Below are 23,726 nucleotides of genomic sequence, written 5' to 3'. Positions count from 1 at the left end.
TAGAGATTACTCACAAAATTTTTAAATAAGGTGGGCCAATCTGAGCACTCTCCAGGAGCGAGTTGTGGAATCTGGGGTTGGGCAGCTCTCAGGGACCAGTGAGGACTGAGCATTCTCTGGCCTCTGTGGACTCTCCTCCTTCAGTAAATGAACCTTGTGGAAAGCTGACCATTTCTTGAAATTCTAAAATTATGGCTTACGATTTGGTGATGTTCAGAGATGTGACTGTAGTCTTTTCTCATGAGGGTTGCGAATACCTGAACTCCTCTGAGAAGAATTTGTACGGAGATGTGATTTTAAAGAACTATAGCAATTCAACACTGCAATGTTCCATTTCTAAAGCAGATGTGATTACTCTGTTGGAACAAGGGAAAAAGCCCTGGATGATTGTGATAGATGTAAAAAGAAGATGGAACCTAGATTTGGAATCTAAATATGACACTAAAAAGTTATTTCAAGAAAATGGTATTTATGAAATGAACTTATCTCAGTGAGAAATAATGGAAATAATTAAAAGTTGTATCCTTAATTATTTCTTTTTTGGAAAAGACTGAATATGAAATGTTGGAGGAAAAAGGCAAGTGACAAAAAAAAACAAAAACCAAAAAAAAAAAAACACCCTTTACAGAAAACTCACATGTCTTGCTGTATATCAGAAAAGCATTGTATATAGAGAAAAGCACTCTGAATGCAGGGAACGTGGGAAGGCTTTTAGAGTATGCCAACAACTTACTTTTCCATCAGAGAATCCATACCTGTGAGAAACCCTATGAATGCAAAGAATGTGAAAAGGCCTTTAGACAAGGCCTGAGTGGACATCAGAGAATTCATACATCTGGCAAACTCTATGAATGTAAAAAGTGTAAAGATATTTACATGTAGCCCAGACCTTCCAGTACATCAGAGAATTCATATTGGTGAGAAGCCCTATCAACATAAGGGATTTGGGAAGACCTTCAGAGTGCAGGGACAACTTACTCAGCAGATTCACACTGGTGAGAAGCCTTATGAGTATAAGGAGTGTGGGAAGACCTTTAAACAGTATGCACGTCTTACTCAACACTAGAGACTTAACATTGATGAGAAGTGCTGTGAGTGTAAGTAATGTGGGTAGGCTTTTCTTTGCAGTACTGGCCTCCGAATCCATCACAAACTTCATACAGGTGAAAAACCCTGTGACTGCAAGGAGTATAGAAAGGCCTAAAGAGTAGGGCAACAACTTAAACTTCATCAGAGGATTCACACTGGTGAGAAGCCCTATGATTGTAAGGAGTATGGGAAGACCTTTAGTTGTGGTTACAACCTGACTCTTCATCAGAGAATTCATACAGGTGAGAAACCTTACAAATGCAAGCAATGTGAGAAGTTCTTTCATCTTACTCAGAAACTATTTCACGGGCTGGGTTTGTGGCTCAGTGGTAGAACGTTTGCTTCGCGTTCATGAGGCAGTGGATTTGATTCTCAGCACCACATAAAAATAAACAAAATGAAGGTATTTGTCCATCTATAACTAAGAAAAATATATATTAAAAACAAAAAGAAATTATTTCACATTAAGGCATTCACATATTGTAGAGAAACCTTATGAATGTGAGGAATCTGGGAAGGCCTTTAGGCTGTTCTCACAACTTACTCAACACCAGAACATTTATTTTTGTGAGAAACTATAAATGTAAGGAATGTGAGAAGACTTTCAGACTGCTCTTACTATTCAACATCAGAGTATTCACACTGGCGAGAAACCCTATGACTGTAAGGAATGTGGAAAGGACTTTAGATTTCATGCACCGCTTATGCAACTCTAGAGAATTCATTCTGGCAAGAAACCTTAAACATGTTTAGAATGCAAGAAGGCATTCAGACAACATTCACACCTTACTTACTACCAGCAAATTCATAATGTAACTTAATAATTATAAGAATCCTTCAAATGTGAATATAGTATTAAGGAGCATTAGAAAATAAACCATAGAGGAAAATTTTTGAATGTAGAAATCCCTTTTGCTTTATGCTCATAACTTATTTATTTAAAGGAAACAATCTGTTAATTTAATGACTAGAAGCCTTTCTTCACAATCAAACCAAGTTAAACTACAGGAAATTCTCTCTAGAAAGGAACTTTGTTAAAGAACTAAATGTGAAAGCCTTTTGGCTTTACCTTTTATCATCCCTATTCTTCTATCTGTGTAGTGTACCTTTGAAATTTGCCAGGGCACCAGCTCACGCTGAAAATGGATGAAAAGAAAGAAAAGTCATTTAGCTTGTAATTCCTATATAAACTGTATTTAAGGAAACCAGACTTTGATAAGGTGAAGTTCTTTGTTAGAGAATTCCAGCTAATGAATGCAGAAAGAATTATAGAATTAGAAAGTTCTATTAGAAAAAAAAACATCTTGTAACATATAATAATGGATATACAACCAGTTCTACAGGTTGACTTGAGTGTTATGGTGAACAGATCAGGTTGACAGCATCTGAATCCACTGATCAGAAGTAGTACAAGAAAATCTTATGTGCTTCCCAATGTGATGCAATAAAATACACACATCTTACCAAAAATATTGAAACTGAATTTAAGCTTGAAGATCCAACTCCAAGTTTAGAGAAAGCAGGGAATGGAATAACAAATGTCATGACACAACAAGAAACAAATCTAAATGTGGGTGATTCTACAAGAGAAGTAACCCAGCTTTTCAACCAATAAAATGATATTGGAAAAAGGATCTAGGACTCCAAAGATATTGAAAAAAACATTAGAGACATATCAAATGCAATGAAAGAATGGTTCTTCAGGTTGTGACATTTTCACAACAATTGGGGAAATAGGAATATTCGTACTAGTAGATAATATTAAGAAATTATGTTTTCATTGGATGTGGAAAATAGCATTTGGTTATGCAAAATGCATTTTGGTAGGAATAAATTCTGAAATTTCTATACACTATATACTATGATATCTGGAAAGTCCCTTAAATGTTCATGCAAAATAGGTACCAGGCATGTTGTCACATACCTGTAACACCAGCAACTTGGGAGACTTAGGCAGGAGGATCACAAGTTTGAAGCCAGCTGCAGCAACTTACTGAGAGTTTGTATCAAAAAGTAAAAAATTCTGGGTATGTGGCTCAGTGGTTAAGCATCCCTCCATTCAATCCCCAGTAACAAGTTCTTTAAAAAAAAAAAAAAAAAAGCAAAAAGGAGGATATCAGAAGTTTGGTAGAAAGATGGCCAACTAAGGCTGGGGTTGTGGCTCAGAGGTAGAACGCTGGCCTACCATGCATGAGGCACTGAGTTTAATTCTCAGAACCACATAAAAATAAAATAAAGATATTGTGTCCACCTCTAACTAAAAAATATATTTTTTAAAGAGATGACTAAATGTTGCATGTGCATTTTTTGTTTTGTTTTTGCAATTCTTTTATGAGTTTTTATGTACTTGAAAATTTCTTTAATGTTCTAATGAAAATTAATGATGAAATTATAGACAGTTTGAGTAGAACAATTTTCAAAAGTGTAAATATTACAATTTGTGGATGTTGCCAAGGCTCTACACATTGGGATATTAAATACACTATAATGTATTGATAAACTTATGACAATGTCCAGATTTTGCTCATTCCCATCCTACCTCTATCTATTATAGTGCCTGTCACATAGTAGACATTTAATATGTTTAAAAAATGGGTAAAGAAAAGCAGTGACTGTAATGAAATGTAGAAATGTGAACTTGACCTGCACTGTCTTAATATTATAATTAACTAGCAACATGTTGATCACTTGAATTTGAGGTATTTTATTTATTTATTTATTTTAATTAGGTATATATGACAGCAGAATGTATTTTGATTCATTGTACATAATAGTAGCACAACTTTTCATTTCTCTGGTTGTACATGATGTAGCATAGCACCATATATGCAGTCCTACATGTACCTAGGGTAATAATATCCATCACCATCATTCCTGCCCCCGTTCACCCTCCCTTCCTCTCCCTCCCCTTGGCCCCAAGTTCCTCCATTTTTCCCATACCCTCCCTCCCCCCATTAGGAATCAACATCCACTTATCAGGGAGAACGATCTGCCTTTGGTTTTTTGGGATTGGCTTACTTTGCTTAGCATGATATTCTCCAACTCCATCCATTTACCTGTAAATACCATAATTTTATTCTCTTTTAATGATGAATAATATTCCATTGTGTATATATACCACAGTTTCTTTATTCATTCTGAAAATGGTGTTAAATGGAAAATACAAACAAGATTTTGAAGATGAAGTTCTAAAAAAAAGTATATTAAGTATCTCAATTTTTTATTGAAATTATAATTGCATTAAAACTGTATAGTGCTTTTGGTAGTATGGCCATTTTGACAATGTTAATTCTGCCCATCCAAAAACATGGGAGATCTTCTAAGGGCTTCTCTAATTTACTTCTTCAGCATTCTGTTGTTTTCATTGCAGAGATCTTTCACCTCTTTTGTTAGATTGATTCCCAAGTATTTTATTGATTGATTGATTGATTGATTGATTGAGGCTATTATGAATGGGAGAGTTTTCCTAATTTCTTTTTCAGCTAACTCATCATTGTTACATAGGAACACAATTGATTTATGGATGTTTAATTTTATATCCTGATACTTTACTTTTTCACTTATGAGTTCTAGTAGATTTATGGTGAAATTTTTGAGTCTTCTAAATATAAAATCATATCATGGGCATATAGGGATAGTTTGAGCTCTTCTTTTTCTATTTATATGGCTTTAATTTCTTTCTTTTGTCTAATTATACTGACTAGTTTAAGGACTGTGTTGAATAGAAATGGTGAAAGAGGGTATTCCACTCTCATTCCAGTTTTTAGAGGGAATGCTTTCAATTTTTCTCCATTTAGAATGATGTTGGTCTTGGGTTTAGCATCTAAAGCTTTTAAAATAAGTTACATTCCTACCATCTCTAGTTTTTCTAGTGTTTTGAACATGGATGAATGCTATATTTTGTCATATGCTTTTTCTGCATCTATTAAGATAATCATATGATTCTTGTCTTTTATTCTATTGATGTGATTAATTACATTTATTTATTTCCATATGTTGAACAAAACTTGCATCCCTGAAATGAACCCCAGTTGATCATGGTGCACTGTCTTTTTGATATGTGTTTTCTATATAGTTTGTCAGTATCTTATCAATAATTTTTACATCTAAGTTCATCAGGGATATTGGTCTGAAATTTTCTTTCCTTGATGTTCTGTGTCTGGTTTGGTGTCTGGGTGATATTAGCTTCATATAATGAAGAGTTTGTAAATGTTCCCTCCTTTTCTATTTCATGGAATCATTTGAGAAGGAATGGTGTGTGTTCTTCTTTGAAGATCTGGTAGAATTTGGCTGAGAATCTGTGTGGTCCTTGTCTTTTTTGATAGGCTTTTAATGGCATCTTCAGTTTCATTGCTTAAAACTGATCTGTCTAAATTTTCTATGTCGTCCTGATTCAATTTGGGTAGGTCATATGTCTCTAGAAATTTGTTGATGTCTTCAAGATTTTCTATTTTATTAGAGTATACATTTTCAAAGTAATGTTTGGTTATTGTCTGAATTTTGGTAGTGTCCATGGTGATATTTCCATTTTTATCAAGAATTGGAATATTACTCAGCACTAAAAAAGAATAAGATCATGGCATTTGCAGGGAAATGGATGGCATTGAGCAGATTATGCTAAGTGAAGTTAGCCAATCCCAAAAAAACAAATGACAAATGTCTTCTCTGATATAAGGGGGGTGACTCAAAATGTGGTAGGGAGGAACATCATGGGAAGAAGATTACCTCTAGATAGGGAAGAGGTGTGGGAGGGAAAGGGAGGGAGAAGGGAAATTGCATGGATGGTGGAAGGAGACCCTTATGGTTATACAAAATACATGTATGAAGGTGTGAATTTGGTGTCAACATATCTTGTATACAGAGATATGGTAAATTGTGGTATAAAGGTGTATTAAGAATTGTAATGCGGGGGCTGGGGATGTGGTTCAAGTGGTAGCGCGATCGCCTGGCATGCGTGCGGCCCGGTTCGATCCTCAGCACCACATACCAACAAAGGTGTTGTATCCACAAAGAACTAAAAAATAAATATATATAAAAAAGAATTGTAATGTAAGATAATAATAATAATAATACTCATGTAAATAAATAAATAATTTTTAAAAATTTTAGTAATTTGAATTTTCAATTTTATTTTTCAAAGAGCCAAATTTTTGTTTCATTGATTATTTTGAAATTTATTTTTGTTTTAATTTCATGTGATTTGATGTGTTTTGGCTGTGATATTAATTCATTTCCTGCCTTCTACTACTTTTGGTGTTGAGTTGTTCTTCTTTTTCTAGGGCTTTGAGATGTAATGTTAGGTTATTTGGTGACTTTCTATTCTTTTAATGAATGAACTCAATGCAATGAACTATCCCCTTAGCACTGCCTTCATAGTGTCACAGCGATTGATATGTTGTATCACTATTCTCACTTACTTCTAAGTTTGTTTGTTTTTAATTTCATCCCTGGTTTCTTCTGCTATCCATTGGTCATTTAATAGCATATTATTTAGTTTCCAGGTGTTAGAGTAGTTTCTATTTTTTATTTTATCATTGATATCTAATTTCATTTCATTACAATCTGATAGAATGAAAGTTGTGATCTCTATTTTTTTTGTATTTACTAAGTGTTACTTTGTGACCTAAAATATCTGTTTTAGAGAAGGAGCTCTCTTCTTTTAGAGAAGGAAGTGTATTCAGTCATTCATGCATGAAATGTTATTTACACACACATATTTGTTAAATCTAAATTAATATTTGTATTATTTAGTTCTATAGCTTATTTACTTACTTTTTGTTTGGAGGATCTATCCAATGGTGAGAGAGACATGTTAAAGTCAACCACTCTCATTGCCTTGGGATCTCTTTGATTCTTGAAATTAAGAAGAGTTTGTTTGATGTATGTAGATGCTCCACTGTTTGGTGCATAAATATTTATTAATGTTATGTCTTGTTGATGTACAATTACTGTAAACAGAATGGAATGACCTTTGATTGATTCTGTTATTGAAGTATCTTTGGTTTGTTTAGGGTGATTTGTTCCCTTGTTTTTCATGTTGTTTGTGTGTCTACCCATCTAACATCATGGATCTGAGACAGTAGAGTTTCTACCCTGTGGACTTAATAGTGTCCCTGAAAGTTTCCAGCACCTCACCATGTACAGGGAGACAAATAATGACAACCACTGCAAACAATATGTAGCATTAAATCAAATAGTTCCTGCTATGACATCTACAGTGTTAATTTTCACATAAACAGAAATGATGTGATTAGTTATTACCCACAGTAATAACATTAAGTTTGCAAACAGGTTTACAGTTTCAAGTAGTAAAAAGGAGAGAACAGAAATGATGTAGAATGTGATGGTTATGAGGGAGGAAGAAAGAAAATAGAAGTTAAAAATTAAAGGAAGTATGAAGTGAGAACACTAGAGATTGTCTTTCTCTATTCTTCCACTAAATGGCCAATCAAGGGAAATAGATAAGTAAGAGAAAAAAATATGTATAAAGCAAAAATTTAAATAATTAAAAAATTAAAAATAAAGTTGAACTATATTAATCAAACATCCTAGTTCTCAAAATACTGATCCATGAAAAAAATAACTAGCTTCAAAATGCTAGAAATGAGAAAAAGAAAATATATGAGTAGGTATGTGTCCATGAACCATTAAAGTTACAGTTAAACCGAGAAAATAGAAAAATAAATTAAATTAAAATGAAATAAAAAAAGATCTTGAAGAAAAGTTAAAGAATTGTTTCCGTTGGAGGTCACATGATTCTCAGCTTCCCATGCAGTGGTAGGTGGGGTGGCCTAGAGTGCTGGAGTGTGATGCCTTCTCTACCCTCAGGGTTGGGTTGCTGGATTGTAAGAGGAATTCTATATGCAGAACTCCTGAAGGTGGGGTTTAGGCTTACATAGTATTTAGGTTCTTGCTTGAATGGCGATTGATCTGAAGATTTTAAATCAGCACAACTCCAGGGCCCAAGAGTTGCCAGTCCTTACTGGAAGACTGGACCCCACCCATCTCCCATGGGTTTCACTCATGCAGTGGAGGAGCCAATTCTTAGCTCTCTCTGTCACCCGCAGACTCCATGTTTCCTGGTTCCTTGGGTTCAGTCCTTAAACTCCAATCTCTTCTGCCCGCTCTTTCATATTTCCAGTCTTGCACATGTCACCCATCCAGTCTTGCAATCGGCAGGATTGGATGAGAATGGGGAAAGCCAGGTGGGTTTTCATGACCAGTAATCCCCTGTGTAAACCCCTCTCCATGTTTGATTTTCTCCTGGTCACTTAGGTATACTCTAAGTCATGCCATGTGGGTTTGCCAGGAATCAGCTCCTCCAGCTGGTGGTCTGCTGCACTGTGGCTGCAGAATGGTTTTTTTCCTCTGTTCTCTGAGGGTAACCCTGGGAGATGTGGTTTCTTTCCCTCAGAAGTATATTGTGCAGCACACCTTTCAGGCCAGTTGGACATTGTCTTTGATCTCTGGTCTCTCCATAATCAGACACTTCTGAGGCCTCCTAAAAATGTGGGTTCTTTTAATTCCCTTTTCCCTCCACTTTGCTCACAAAAGAACCACTCTGGCTGTTGCTTCCAGCCATTGCAACACATGGTGCTAGGGATTTCCTTCTTATTTTATTATATCCAACCTCCTGAGTCCCCAATCTACTTTGAATGTCTGATATTAAATCCCAGTTAGCTTCCGCCCTCCTTTTTATTCACCCACCTTGCTTGAAGTTAGCTGCTTATCTGCTTTATTGGTTTCATACCACAGAGCAGCCAGGAAAGTGATGTTCTCTATTCTGCCATCTTGAAAGATTCTGAAAACTAAATTTACAGTTAAATATGATGCTAAGCATATCTGGTCAAATTTGGATTTATACATCTCATTAAATAGTCACATCAAAGTTTCATGTTAAATGTCTCAATTGAAGAATATTGCCGGCAGCCACTTTTATAGAATGCCTGATGGCAAGGTTGCTGAAAATCTTCATTGGTTTGTCCAACTATACTAATTTCTTTATAGCAGACCAGATAAATTAGAAAAGAAATGGAATGAGAGCCATCAGTTATGAAAAACCAATAATATTTTATAAATAGAAGAGTAAAAAAACAGATTATAGAGATTATTCTGTTAAGTAACAACAAAAGAGAATCTAAAAATCATCTCATTTTGTCTTTTCCATTTGGGAAAGTCAGCTAAACATTCATTGAATTAATGCACGTGCTAATGAGACAAGAAATAACCTGAATTTTTTTTTAATGTACCAGGGATTGAACTCATGGGCATTCAACAACTGAGCCACGTCCCAGTCCTATTTTATATTTTATTTAGAGACAGGGTCTCACTGAGTTGCTTAGTGCCTTGCCATTGCTGAGGCTGGATTTGAACTCATGATCCTCTTGCCTCAGCCTCCCAAATCACTGGGATTATAGGCATTCACCACTGCGCCCAGCAATAACCTGTATCTTAATTTCCCTGGTTCCAATTGTGGTTTCAATGTATTCATATAGTTCATTTTTTTTGGATTATGTTCAAAGTACATATAAGAAAAATAAATATCTAAGAATTGAGCACTACTTTTGTCTCCTACCTGCTGTATTGGTTTCTTTTCTTTTGAGCTTCTATATCCACCTAAACTGGTGGTTTTATATATATATATATATATATATATATATATATATATATATATAAAATATAATATATATATATAAATATTATATATATTATATAATAATTTTATTATATAATATATAATAAAATTATATATAAAATATAATTTTATTATATATTATATAATGCATTATATGTAATATATGGAAGCATATATAATCACACATACACAGGAATAGTGGAAATGTAGATAGACACTTACCTGCATACACACACACATATATACATACATATATCAGCATTTATAAGAAATTAGAGTTTGGGTAAATTGTTTCCCTTCACCTACCTGTAATCATTCACCATGTAACCTTTCAGTTACACACACACATACACAGATACATAAAATAAATAAAACAATAAATAAAATGAATGGGATATACTACTAGATGTGTGGGATATACTACTTCAGCTCTTAATTTAGAACTTGAACATATGACCAGCTCTGCCCTATGCACTATTAGCAAACATGATACAAGTAAAAGTTTGAAAATTAATGCAGCAATTGAGCTTACTCTCCTATACTTCTGTTATTGTTATATAATATATCTTGGGTAGGCCACTAGTCCCATGAGTACGAGAGAGAGAGAGAGAGAGAGAGAGAGAGAGAGAGAGAGATTCAACTTATACTATACTTGGAGCCAAGATCAGCCTAAATAAGCCAACCTCTAGTCAGCATACCCATTTGTGAACAAGAAAAAAATGATTGTTGTTTTACGCCTCTTAGTTGTGGGGTAGGTTGTCACAAGCACAATTGTGGCAATGGCTAGTACTTATGTATGAAGAGTTTTTTTTTCCCAAAGTAACTAACAACCCATAGAGTTTATTTTGTATCTACAGAAAAAATTTCCAGTGTTTGCAAATAGTCATCATCAAAATGAGTGTAGTATGCCTCATGACAAAATAAATCCTTACCAGAGGGAGATGAATTATTTTGCCACAATAGCAAATGTGTAGTTATAATTTTAATGAACTTTAGCTTACAGATCACATCTACTTTTCCTCTCTCTCTATACTAGGGATTGAACCCAGAGGGTCTTAACCACTGAGCCACAACCCCAGCCCATTTTTTTATTTTTTATTTTGAGACAGGGTCTTGCAAAGTTACTTAGAGCCTTGCTAAGTTGCTGAGGCTGGCTCTGAACTAGTAATTCTCCTGCCCAGCCTCTTGGGCTGCAGGGATTACAGGCATGCACCACCATGGCCAGCTATTTTTCCTCTTAATATGTATGCATACATGCACTCTCACGCATGTGAATATCTATGTAATTATTACACTGAAGTTCATATATGTGGTCAACATGCTGTTTATTTTTGCTCCACCCTGCAGAATCTGTACTTTCCAGCCTGCATAATCACAAGTCAGTTCCTTAAAATAAGTCAATAAGTCTCTTTTTATATGTTTGTGTACACACACACACACACACACACACACAAACACGTCATTGTTGCTGTTTCTCTGGAGAACCTTGACTAATATAAGGGACATTATAGTTACTAAATGTGAAGTATGTTAATGCTTTTTTCTAGGATAAATTTTTATTCCACATGAAAATAAAATGGTGATGGCAGTGGTGGTGATGGTGATGATGATAATGATAATTAGAATAAAGCTACATAAATTAAAATTCTCTTGAGTACCTCTCAATGTTATATAGTGCTTGAGAGATAACTGACCATCTACTTAGTTTCCATATGTTATTTATTAACTTATCTCACAAAACTATTGTGTATAGTGAAATAATCATAAATAATTTATCAGGACAAGTAAACTGGAGTGTTTACCCAGTAAGTTTACCTTCAGTTTTGACTGCAACCAGTGGAGAATGCTCCCTTTTACTAATGAATAGATTCAGTGAAGCTAGCCAAAGCACCTACCAAAAATACCTTTAAAATGTTTCCTTTACACAACCCCCCAAATTATAAATGTTGAAAATGTTAATTTGAAGTACTGAGGAACAAGCCCATAGCTTGTGTCACCCAGTGTTTATATGAAGTTGGAATTCAAATTATTGAGGCTTAATTATGTAGCGTTATCTGGATCTTGGCAATCATTTTGTAAGTAAATGTCTTCTCTCATTTTTTTTTTATTCAATGAGGTACCTTTCTAAGTTTCCACTTATTTTACTGCTTCTTTTTTGAGGGTGAAAGCAAGGATTTTTTTTTAAACACCAAGAACAGAAAACCCTAATAATGATAATAGCAGATGCTTACAGACTTATGAGTCAACATGAATATTGTTCAAGCTTCAGATAGGTCACTCAACATAGGCCACTCCAAGAAAATCTTTTCCTAAGGATTTGGTTCTTCTACATCAATATCTATCCCTTCCTTCCCATAGGAACATAGACTAAAGTCAATGCATCTCCTATGCTTTAGAGCCCACTCACTCTCATTAAGTTATCATTTCTCTTTTCATAGATTTTCTCACTCTTCACTCTTTTCTTCTCTTCATGAAATGAATATATTCAATTTTTCCTGCCATGAAATCATGCTCCCTTTCTCTGTTTTGTATATACTGACCACACTCATACTTCATTTCACAGCCAAGATTCTTGTAAGGGGTATGTCAGTTTACTCTCACTATCCCTTCATTCATTCATTCAGAAATATTTCTAAACCAATGTTAGGGATTAGGCATCATGTATGTTACCAAATTTAATTCTTTATTATTGGATGAAGTACATGCACCTGTCCTCAATTTACAGAAGAGGAAACAGATTGAAAGAGGCTAAAAGATCTGCTGCTGAAGGTAACTTGAATCCAAAGCATGCATACTATAATATGGGTATTATTATTCTCCCCTAAAATTTTTTAACTAGTACTCATTGGTTATTTACTCTGTGATGATCAAGAACTCATTAAGTTCTTTATCCGCGTTTTCTTGTTTTGTATTCATGTCATCCTCCTGAAGTGAGGACTCCTGTTCATTAACTCCAGGAGTCTCAAATTCAAATAAAATGGGTTTTTTTCTTAAGTTGTGAATAAACTATTGAATGCCAGGTCAAATAATCACTTTTTTAAAAAAATTATTTTCTGTGGTATTTAGTATTTCTTGGCACTCTTTGCAGAGAAAGATGTCTTCACTAATGTTAAAGTTTAAAAAAAATGAAGCTTGCCTTACATTTATTTATAATAGGAAAATTTTAAAATAGTAACATAAAGGAAAAAATAATAAAAAATATTATTCAATTATGCTGATGACTCCTTTAACATTATGTGTGTGTATTTAAATATGTTCAGATATCATTATATATGTTAAGATTTTTTTTCTGATACATGTTCATGTATATCTATTTAAGGTATTCAAACACATATATATATACATACATACAAACACACATATGAAAATGTAATGTCTTCCTCACTGGTTGCATGGTTTATGGCTGAGACTCTTATAGACAAGAAAAAAAGCATATAGGTTTATTTGATATAAGTTTTACATGATATGGTAGCCTTTAGAAATGAAGACCCAAAGAAACATGGAAATCAGTATATTTTATGGACAGTTATGCAGAAGTACAATTGAAAATCAAAAGGTTAACAAATTAGAGGAAACTTAGTGAGACCTATTTGTTCAGATTCTTGGTGTGTCTTACTTCAGAGATGAGAACATTCCTTTCTTCCAGAAATTGGGTGTACTCCTCTGGAATGAGGGTTTTATGACCTACATCTGGGAAAGGTTGCTTTTATGGACTGCTTTAGAGGAGAAACTGCTATAAGCTAGGATTTATGGCCTGCTTTAGAGAAGTAGAGAAACAGGAGGTATGAGAGTGAACTTCCTTCTGTTATTTGCTGAAATGCCAACCAATATCCAACATTTTGTAAATGCACAATATGGCTGTGTCATCATTTATTTAATCAATACTTAATATGTTATGGTTGTCTTTGAAAATTTCTATCAATTTAAAAAATTCTCTAATTTTCTGTAGGATAATTTGATGAAAGTGCAACTATAAGTCAAAAGTACGTATATTTAAGAATCCTGGAATCCATATTGTCAGATTTCTCACAGCTTTCTGGCCTCTTCTTTGAATGTTGATTTGCTTGGATCATTCTTTCTTGGTTACATGACTACTCTCCTAAAAAAAAAACCAAACAAACAAACAAACAAACAAAAAAAACAAAAAACCTTTCAATCTCCTTTACTTAGACCTTCTTTCTGTCTGCATCTTTACATGTTTCTGTTTCCTAGGGATTTGACTGTTTGCTTTCTACTACAGATACCCTCATCAGGATATATCATCTAGGTATATGATTCCTTCTCCTGACTTCTTAAAGCAGTTTCCTCACAATTTTTTTTTTTTTTTTTTTGGTGAGGGGGACTTCACTAACAGCTTACTTTATGCTTTTTAAGGCTCAACCTTTTACCTAATCCTAAAGCTAGTGTCATCTGTTCCAGATTTTTAATACTGCAGACTCCAATCTTCAGTACTTATTTTTATTTTATTTATCAGCTTTTTATTAATGTCTGATAAACCGAAGAATCTTGGTGGCCTAAATCATCAAATAGTTGTATGGATCAGCAATCGGGCTAGGTTTACTTTGGATCCTTATCATGATTATAGTTACCTGAAGATTCAGTGGCAGGTATATGGACTGAGATAATGTATTCATTTCCTATCACTGCTTAACAGGTTGCCACAAATTGAGTGGCTTAAAACAATGCAAATTGATTTTCTCACAGTCCCACAGTTCCACAGGTCAGATGTCCAGATTGGTCAACTGGTTTCTTTGCTCTGGCTTTCAGAGGGTCAAAATAAATGTGTTGGATCTTATGGAAAAGCTCCAAAGAGAATTCATTTTCAAGATCACTCAAGATGTTGGAAGAGCTTAATTCTTTAAGGTTGTAGGACTGATGTTCCTACTCTGTTTTGACTGTCAGGTGGGGGTTATCCCAGGAACACAATTAAAAATTGTAATCTAGCTGGAATTCCAACCTTTCATATGAAGTGGCATTATTAAAGCTTTCCACTATATGCACTTTTGTTTATTCTGTCAAATTCTTTTGGTCTTAAGGTACAGAAACGAATGTAAACTAGATTAAAAAAGAAGTAAATGTTGCTATATCCTGTGGCACCACCTATAATCCCAGTGGCTTGGGAGCCTGAGACAAGAGAATTGCAAGTTCAAAGCCAGCCTCAGCAAAAGCAAGGTGCTGAATAATTCAGTGAGACCCTGTCTTTAAATAAAATACAAACTAGAGATGGGGATGTGGCTCAGTGGTTGATTGCCCCTGGTTCAATCCCCAGTACCTCTCCCACCAAAAAGGAATTGTTTACTATAAAGTCTCAGATTTCCTAGAATTCCAAAGAATGAAAATGATAATGTTGGGCTTCATGGGGGCTGAATTTAGAATGTTAGACACTGAGAATGCTCTTTCTTATTCCCAGGTACCTTATTCATTAAAATATGTTTCCTAATTTCTAACTGCTATTTGGCTATCTCTAACACCACTTCTTTACTCATTGTATGTTGTCCATTGGAATCACTAGCAACAACTCCTATGTCTATTCAGCTCCTATCCTTGTCAGTAATTACAATTTCTCTGTCTCAATTACATTTCTGAGATTTAGATTTTGGGTTATCAGTACATTGACTTTTGGCTAGATGATTTTTCAAAGTTGCATATGAGGAGGTGAATGAAAAGTTCATGTGCCTTTTTTTGATTCATGGTTATAGCAGATCCAAGAAAACTGATGTCTAAGAATTAATAGACATGTTTAGTATACTTGTTAAAAATTAAAGGAAAGAATCGTTTTAAGGAATATTTAAATAATATATAACTGTTATTATATATTCATAATGCAACTAATTCTTTCTTCTGTGAAACAGTATGAAAGGATCTAACTCATTTTCTTGTGAAAGATCTACTTATTAAGTCACATGTAGTGTGTATATATACATATAGAGTATGTATAGAAAACTATATATATAAACTAAATATGACTTTGCCATTCTGTTTTACACTAATATTACACTGTGTTATCTAGTCTAAAATAATTACAATATCAATGACTGGTACCATATCATCTAAATCCTCATCTTAAGTGTCTACTCTGGCTGTTGATGTCTCACAATCTTAAACTTAGATTATTGGCCTAGTGGAACTTCCTTAGTAGGAGAGGTAAGATTGAAGACTTACCTCTGAATTCACACAGACAGGGTGTCCAATTCTTTTTTATCTTTCACCTGTAAAATAGGGAAAATGATAGAACTCATATTGTTGAAAAGAATAAATTAGTTACTACTTGGCAGTAATTTGGCCCATAACAAGCACTCAGTGTTGGTTAATAATTGATTTATAAAGCTCAAAAATGTTAGTGAATAATTATTTCTGCCCTATGAACTTTCTGTTATTTTATCTAAAATTTGTACTCCTAAGCAAATAAAAATCCAGCTCTTATATCAACTTATTTTTTTCCATGTTTTCAAATCTTATTACATTTTTAGTTTTAATGATAAAATTTTCTGTATATGATGCAAAGTATAAAGTGGAAGCCCATTAGGTAATATAAAAAATTAGATTTTTTAAAAAATCATGTTATTAGTTATAATAAAACATTAAATTTAGTAAAATTCACTCTATCAATACAGATGATGATGTAGTACAGAACTTAGTAAAATCCTTCATGTATATGTTTACTAGTTCAAATCAATTGCCGACCTTCCTTGAAATCTGCCCATAGGGATATTGGTTCCAGAACCTCCTACCCCCAACCATATCAAATCTTGGCTCATGTTCCTTATATAAAATGGCATAGTTTCTGCATGTAACATACACACCCTTCTTGTGTACTTTTGAGTCATCTTTAGATAACTTGAATACCTAAAATGCAATGTAAATGCTATGTAAATAGTTGTCATAATGCATTGTTTAAGGAATAATGACAGTTTCAGTACAGATTCATCTTTTCTAAATATTTCCCATCCTTGGTGGATTTAATCTTTGAATGAAGAACCCATGGATATGGAGTGCTGACTATAATTATTTTTGTAAGCACTTCCTTAAGAATAAAAAGCAGACCCTGATATTTAGGAACTGGCCTGGTATTGGGGAATTTGGGACTCAGAAAAGGAAGAGACTTAAAAGATGAGAAGGGTTTAAGATATGTTAGAATGTAGGAATTCCTATAAACTTCTGAGATGTAAAACAAGTATTCCCTGAGCAACCCAGCCTTTGCCCAAGTCCATGGCCCAATCCCTTTGGGCCACATACTTGCTTGCAAAATTAACAATCCAAGCAATTTGCAAGAGCAGTAAAAACTGACAAGAAATTGATAATTCTGTCCTGATAACACCTCTAATCCAGTTCCTAGTCACTGTTCCTCTATAAATATTAACACACTACACCAAGGAGTTGCTTTCTTTCCCTCTGGAAATGGCTGGCATTCTCCCTTGAGTGTATGTTCGTACTTTATCATAAAAGACATCTCTCTCAAGATAGGTGACATTCTCTCATGATTTTCTGCTTTCCTAAATAAATTTGTGTCTCTGACTAGGGTATGCTGAAATCTTTTCTGTCACATTTTCCAAGGACCGCATGTGTCCAGATTTGAGTTGCCCCTCTCCAAGAACTCCTCAGGGATAGTACTGTCAACTAGACTTTGGTGTTTCTCTGAACTGGCCAGACATTCAGAGGTAAGTTTTGGCGAAAAATAGAACAATTTATCAACATCAGAAAAGGATTCTCTGTGACCATGATGCAGCAAGACAAAAACTGGCCTCTTGATAAGCATGCTGTACACAAATAAAACATGAACAATGTGGAAGCCAAAGAGAGGAAACACTTCCTTCTCTAAGCTAATGTGAGTAATTGATGTTTTTCCACTTATAGCTTTATCTACAGATTATATTTACTGAGATACCAATCATTAAGTGTCCCAACTTTCTGATAGAATCCTGTCTACATAAGGATGTTCTATCCTTATTTGATCCTCACAAAACTATCCATGCAAAGTTCTAATCCTCTAAGTTCTTTTTAACATCTCCTTACAGAAAAGTCCCACAATTCTCCATAGTATGCATTCTTTCTTGCTGTAACAATTAATACACCTAACCTGTAAGTATGTTCTTGGTGTTTGGTAAAGGGCATTATTGAACACATAAAGTTGTCAGTCTATTTAGATATTCTTTACTTTTGCCCAACATCAGTTATTATCCATTGTTCCAAACATTGTACCAGACTACGTTCATGGTGTCCTAGTTGGTCCTTAAAAGGAGATGTTAGAAAGAACTTAGAGAATTACAATCTCAAAAATTTCATATAGCTTTTGGAAATTTTTTTAAAATGTGCTCTGTTCACTGTTTAGTGATTGCCACACATATTCTTTTACATTTAATAATATCCTTCAGACACCATGTTTACCAAGCTGTTGCTTTCCTTTAACATTAATTTATTTAAGGTAAGTTCATTTAAGAGATCATTAGAGCCACATTCTGAATTGGAGTGCACAATTTAATGGCATGCTGAAACAGTTAATGGTTTGTGATTTCAAAGTACAATGTGAAAACTTTATAATGCTATATTTTAAGCAGGATAAAATAAGATATAGTTACACTAATTTCCATATTGAACTGCTGCCTAAAAGAATTGTTTAATCACAAGTTCCAAAGACAGTAATATTTAACAAGATAAACATTTAGTTAAATGAAGGTTTTTAGTACTTGGTTATCAATTACAAATTTACTTTAATAGGCAAAACTTTTCTCATGAATTCCTTTTTACTCTTATCTAGTCCAATTACACTAGTGTGGGTAACCACCCCCCTACATCCCCCCTGCTAAATTGTTTTAACAGAATGTCATAGATTGGAAGAAGAAATAATAATCCTATTATACATGTTACAAATTAAACATTTAAACTAGCAAAATTTAATTTATATATCCTACTTAACTATAAAATTTACATAGAGAAAATATTTGTTCACATTTAGGATAATAATAATCTATATAAGCAATAATATGTAATATGGAAATATAGAAATTTCAAATGAAGTTAAATTTTTATTTCAGTCAACTAGATCTTTTTAATTAACTACTCTGGATCAGCACCAGTAGGGGGACAAAAGAAATGGGGGAAATACTTTTTTAAGATGCTTTTAACAAAACTTGGTTATTCTGTATTGGAGAACTGGAATTTCTGGGAAAAGAATGAAAAATAATAATAGCAGACACTAATTGAGCTCTTGTCTTGAAAAAGATATCATTAAAGTGCTCCATGTATAATAATTCATTTAATGATTACAAATACCCTCTGAGGAAAAATTACACAACTGCTAAGTGCTCACCCAAACCACAACTTTCTCTTCTTTTCAACTGAGAAATATTTTCAGGGTTTCATTGCATTTGGAAGTAGTCATGAGTTCCAGCCAGTGGAAATAAAAGTGATTCACTGTCCTTTCAGGTCTGGCCCATAAAATCTTTCTAAATATGACCTTCCACACTCTTTCTATTCTTCGTGTTGACAGAAATAAAGATGTTTCCTCAGATACCCTTACAAGGTCCAGGTTAAAAATGGAGCACCTTTGTCTTAGATTACTGAATTTGAATCTTTGATATATAAACCAAACCAAATTTTAACTGATAAAACATAACAGAGATGATGAAGTCTTTTAATCCCTAAAGGTATACAGTGCCCTTAAAATAACATCTAATCCCATATTATACCATATATTATTACTTTTTATCATTTTGTTTTTCTTGCTTCATATTTTGTAACTCTATATATTTAGTCTCCCATAACCTACAGCAGAGTCCTGTGTACATAAATATATTCAGGTGTGTAAATAAATAAATGAACTGGAATTTATTGTATATATTTTCTCTAAATTTTAAAATACTTTAAAATACTTTAAATCCTAAAGTAATCTAATTTCTAAAATACCTGAAAAAGCTAAAATACTTTGAAGGTAAATATGAAAGATAAAACAACAGTTTAAAAAATTGCATGTAAGAATGTTATTATAGGGCTGGGATTGTAGCTCAGTGGTGGAGTGTTTGCCTCATAATGTGAGGCACTGGGTTCGATCCTCAGCACCACATAAATAAATGAAATAAAGGTATTGAGTCCATCTAAAACTAAGAATATTTTTAAAAAGAATATAATTATAGTCCAAATAGTTGGACTATAAAGTTTCACCTTTAGTTTGTTAAGAACAGAGAATGACTTATTTTGTTAATGAAGATTGTTAAAGAACATGTCAACTTGAGATTTCAGTTTTAGTCTGAATATTCTTTTAATCTCTAACCTCTGCTTTGTGTAAGTTGTTTATATACTTTGAAAAGTTATACTGCATTTTGATTATTTCTGTGTGGCTTATTTCTGTGTGATTATTAAGCAGTATTAATATAGAATTTTAAAAATGGATACAAACACTATAAAGATTCAGATTTTAAAAAGACAATTATCAGTAACTTTATGGCCATCATCAAAAAAATTGTATTTAATTACTTTTATGCTGGAGATGCAAAGATCCAATTGAATGTTTATTCTCAACTTTGTGCAAGCCTTTCAACAGTTTTGTCTGGAAGAGCCAAGGAATTTTAACTAAATGATCACAGCCTTTAAATTTAAAACATAACCTTGAACTTCTGGTATGTAGTTAACTTGTCTTTAAGATTTAGAAAAAAAACGAGCAAATTCTTATAGTATAATATGTTCTTCAAAACTTAGCATAATTAAGTCCAAATAATGGGTGTAGAATATGAGGAAAGGTCTGAACACAAATATGAAAGAGAACAGGTCAACTTTTTTTAAATACATCTCATAACCTTTTATCTAGACTTTTTAGATGAGTTAGTAGATAGTATTTCTCTTGGTAGCACTGCTACAGGACAGTAGCTCTCTCTATTTCAAACTATGAAGTTTGAGAACGTTAAAAATGTTCCAGTTAGAGGGGCTGGATATACAGCTTGCCAAATTAAAGATACTCATTTTTCCAAATATTAACATATCTAAAACGAGGATGCATTTTATAATTATTGTCAACTAAGTATCAATTGTAGCATAGTAGTCAGTGCCTGTACATGTTTTACATGGTTTAGTAATTTAGATTGTATTTACTTCATTAATTTATGTGTTTTTGAAACTGCATGTGATGTAACTACATATTAAGCAATGCACTTGAACCAGGAAATATTACTGAATTTATTGAAATAGATAAATTGCAAAGCTAAGAGAAGCTGCAATGACCAAATCCATGCAACACACAAGATAAGTGGCAGAATATTGAAGCATTAATTTGTTAAGCAACATTCTGTTGGTTTTGAATAGAACTGCTTAAGGTTTCACAAAATGTAATAGAATTAGAGGAAAAACAGTTGAGCTTATTTAATTAGGAAAGCAACAGGATCACCACTTCAGAATGGGTGTCAGCAACTTGAAAGAAAAATCTGAAGAAAACAATATGGGACTTTTAAGAATTGTATCATCAATATTTTTGATGACATAGGAATGATATTGTGTTGGAACACAGTATGGTCAAACTGTAAAGAAGATTTTAATAAATGAACTTTTTTTACTAATAATTTCCTCAGGTGATATATATTAAAAATGTGCATAAATTTAACTACAAGCTAATATTTTCAATAAAATTGTAAGTGGAAAAAGCATTTATTCAGAATTAGGAGGGATTTGCCAATATGATGTTATAAATATATGTTGTGATTAATCAGGAGCTTCTTAGAGAAAATGTTTCAATAATATTTAATACAATAGTATTTAAGTATTTTTGTAAAAACATCAAGTCCAAGTTTAAGAATATATAATATTTATATGTTAATATATCCACATATTGGTTGATTCTTTTTCCCCATTTGGGGTTACAAAAGAATTAGGCTGTCTCTTATTTAATCTACCTCACCCACCCTATCTACTAGAAAGTTATTTCATTATCATAATGATCCTGCTGAGTGCTTTAAGTGGACTGCTTCACTCAACCCTGATAAAGATTTTTTATCATTTTAGTATGCAAAGGAGGAAGCTGAGGTTAAGAGAACTTGTGTTCAAAGTCACATATTGTATGTAGTGAAGCTGAATTTTTAATTCAGGCAGTCTGGTTCCAGAGTTTATCCTCTTCACCACCACACCACACAGAGAAGATGTATTGTGTTGTGATTAAGGCATAGAGCTTGAAATCTGATTAATGGCTTCAAGTTCCACTTGGCTACTAACCAGTTGTATGAGCTAACCTCTGTCTCAACTGTTTCTTCTATAAAATGGTGATGAAATAGTTAAAATAGTATTTTCCTCATAAGGATGTTGTAAGAATCAAATGAGTTAATGTGTATGATGCATTTAGAACAGTGTCTGGTGATTAGCATTATCTAAATGTTAGTTATTGCTACATCACTTCCTTTACATTATGCTCAGAATGAAGATTATTTTCCCTGAAAGAAACAATATGGGTATCACATAAAAATCAATCAAGGTTTTTAAAAAAATTGCTTGCTGCCTGCATTCAGTTTTACCAGAACACCAAATAGGATGGCCCTTTTCCAGTTGTACTATTTAACTGGTCAATTACCATTAAAGATCAGCATTTTCCAAAATGAGTTTCCTTATAACTGCATTAACCCTACACTTTAAAATTGGTATTCAGTGGACCTTTTAAGTTTCTCATTGATGGCAGCAAAATCTAATTTAAAGTTGTTGTTATATTCCTTTACTATAGAACTAGATATGGATAGACTAAACTTTGCTTTATATTGTTAAATAATTTTTTTTTTGCAAAAAGCAGAATGCCAGGAAAGTTTAAAAGTATAAATGTCTACTCACAAAGACAAATTATATAGTTGTAAAAATTATTGTTGAGATACATTTAGAATTGTATCCTTGTTTCCAAGAGTCATCATTGTTGAAACAAACTCTTCTGGATAGAAATAAGTTATTTGTTTCAGCTTAAAATTTGACTAGCTATAGCATTGAACACAGACCTGAATTTCAATTTTGGTTATGTTAATTACTAGTTGTATGACTTTGAGCAACTTGTTTTCTAAGTTTCTGTTCATTGTTAATCAATGAATAAATGTCTATCTTATAGACCAATTGTGGGGATTAGATGTGTAATTAATATAAAATATCTAGGGCTGGGGATGAGGCTCAAGTGGTAGTGCGCTCGCCTGGCATGCGTGCGGCCCGGGTTCAATCCTCAGCACCACATACAAACAAAGATGTTGTGTCTGCCGAAAACTAAAAAATAAATATTAAAATTCTCTCTCTCTCTCTCTCTCTCTCTCTCTCTTTCTCTCTCAAAAATATATATATAAAATATCTAGTACAGAGACTCAAACATTGTTGTTAATTCTACTGTCCTCGAACTCTCTTACACACAACATTGGCCCCTGCCTTTTCACAAAAGTAGGGGCACTGCTAGAATATATAGGATACAATAAAAATAAGTTTTTGGAGACTCATTGTTGAAATAAGTAATTTGACTTAAAGCATTTGCAAAAGTTCATAGATCTATTAAGTCTTAGAAATTTATTGATTAAGATTTAGAATAGTGAATAGAGAATGACACATACATATTTGTTTGTTGCAATCAAGAGCAAATGAAGATTCTTCATAGTGTTCAGGCTCTATCCCTGCCTGTTTGGATTCAGGAACCATTTCTTTTTTCTTTATTGTCAAAAGTACAATTCTTACATAATCAAATATTTTTTCCCATCACAATAAAAAGATAGCAACACTTATTATTCACAATACATGGCTCTCTGGAACCCATTTGTTTAAACAGACTAACTTACCTCTGTATTTCCAGTACTATTAATTTAATGATGGTTAATTACTACATATGATGCTGTATCATCCATCATGCTGCTGTTAATACTGGTACACTGTCTTTCTCAAAGTATTTCATTGTGGTGACACTCATACAAGTCCTAGAACTTGCAATAATTATAATGATAATTTATTTTCTAGTTTTGTTAAACTTATCATTTGTCATTTTATAGAATATACATACAGCAACCCATTTCCTACC

The 23,726-nt window shown here is 33.3% G+C and overlaps 1 long non-coding RNA gene and 1 pseudogene across 1 annotated transcript in view; both read left to right on the top strand.

The window, feature by feature from the left end:
* The window catches only part of LOC144249067 (uncharacterized), a 244,635-nt gene that overhangs the window by 8,533 nt on the left and 212,376 nt on the right, over positions 1–23,726 (top strand). The gene's annotated exons all lie outside the window — the stretch shown is intronic.
* On the top strand, positions 186–1,910 carry LOC113197020 (uncharacterized; annotated as a pseudogene).

Source organism: Urocitellus parryii, chromosome 11, assembly GCF_045843805.1.
Source record: "Urocitellus parryii isolate mUroPar1 chromosome 11, mUroPar1.hap1, whole genome shotgun sequence".
Taxonomy (NCBI): domain Eukaryota; kingdom Metazoa; phylum Chordata; class Mammalia; order Rodentia; family Sciuridae; genus Urocitellus; species Urocitellus parryii.
This window is presented reverse-complemented; position numbering and strand designations above follow the sequence as displayed.